We start from the raw sequence: 1511 nt of genomic DNA, 5'->3' as shown, positions 1-1511 counted from the left end.
CAAGTCCAGATACAACACATTTTTCTTTGCGGCAAATGTCCAGATATCCCCCCTCAGACACGTATGTGTGTGTGTGTGTGTGTGTGTGTGTGTGTGTGTGTGTGTGTGTGTGTGTGTGTGTGTGTGTGTGTATGTGTGTGTGTGTGTTAGCGTGAAATATTGACTACGTGTTAAACAATTAACAAAACTGCTACCCCTTGGTTGACCTTTTGCCTTTCTTCTTGTCTGATCCAGAAGCTTACTTGGGTAAGTAAGAACATGTAACAGCTGTAGCGAACAATGCAAGAAATATTAAAGTCAGATTATCGTCCGGATCTATATATATGTCTTTTGGTGTTGTTATTTTACTCATACAATTTCTGAAACAGGACGCTCTGTGACGAACTATTCTTCGTGAACATTTGCAGTATGTATTCACTTTGTTTCAACTTGACGTAAACAAATTTAAATTGGTTTGTTAGATGCTTTTGAACTTTGCAAAATACATGTGTATGTGTACTAACAATCTGTGTTTACATGTGTTTTTTTTTAAATGTGATGTAACCAGACTACTTTTTACATTTAGTCAAGTTTTGACTAAATGTTTTAACATAGAGGGGGAATCGAGACGAGGGTCGTGGTGTATGTGTGTCTGTGTGTGTGTGTGTGTCTGTGCGTGTGTGTGTGTAGAGCGATTGAGAGTAAACTACTGGACCAATCTTTATGAAATTTGACATGAGAGTTCCTGTGTATAATATCCCCAGAAATTTTTTTCATTTGTTTGACAAATGTCTTTGATGACGTCATATCCGGCTTTTTTTAAAAGTTGAGGCGGCACTGTCACACCCTCATTTTAAAGGCCGGACTTTGGTATTGCATGTCAGCTTGGTGGCTTAAAAATTAATTAATGACTTTGGTCATTAAAAATCGGAAAATTGTAATTAATCTTTTTTTTATAAAACGATGCAAATCTACGTTCATCTTATTCGTCATTATTTTCTGATTCCAAAAACATATAAATATGTTATATTCGGATTAAAAACAAGCTCTCAAAATTAAAAATATAACAATTATGATCAAAATCAAATTTCCGAAATCGATTTAAAAACAATTTCATTTTATTCCTTGTCGGTTCCTGATTCCAAAAACATATAGATATGATATGTTTGGATTAAAAACACGCTCAGAAAGTTAAAACGAAGAGAGGTACAGAAAAGCGTGCTATGCAGCACAGCGAAACCACTACCGCGCTAAACAGTCTCGTCAGTTTCACTGCGTTTGGCACGAGCGGCGGACTACGGTCATTGTGAAAAATGCAGTGCGTTCAGTTTTGTTTCTGTGAGTTCCACAGCTTGACTAAATGTAGTAATTTCGCCTTTCGCGACTTGTTTGTTTATAATTATTATGTTACTGACATTATTTACATTATTTTGAATTATATAATTATATAAACGCAAAACAAATTTTACATGCGCACCACGAAATGCATGCCTATAATATGTATGTAAATACGACTGTATATAATCTGCTGT

The 1511-nt window shown here is 35.4% G+C and overlaps 1 long non-coding RNA gene across 1 annotated transcript in view; it reads left to right on the top strand.

Annotated features, from left to right (window-relative positions):
* Positions 1–286: 286 nt before the first annotated feature.
* Positions 287–1511, top strand: part of LOC138958121 (uncharacterized) — a 7976-nt gene continuing 6751 nt past the window's right edge. Inside the window, exon 1 of the long non-coding RNA XR_011453306.1 lies at positions 287–406. This is a non-coding gene — a long non-coding RNA (uncharacterized lncRNA). The remainder of the gene's footprint in view (positions 407–1511) is intronic.

The sequence above is a fragment of the Littorina saxatilis genome, linkage group LG2, assembly GCF_037325665.1.
Source record: "Littorina saxatilis isolate snail1 linkage group LG2, US_GU_Lsax_2.0, whole genome shotgun sequence".
NCBI classification, from domain to species: domain Eukaryota; kingdom Metazoa; phylum Mollusca; class Gastropoda; order Littorinimorpha; family Littorinidae; genus Littorina; species Littorina saxatilis.
This window is presented reverse-complemented; position numbering and strand designations above follow the sequence as displayed.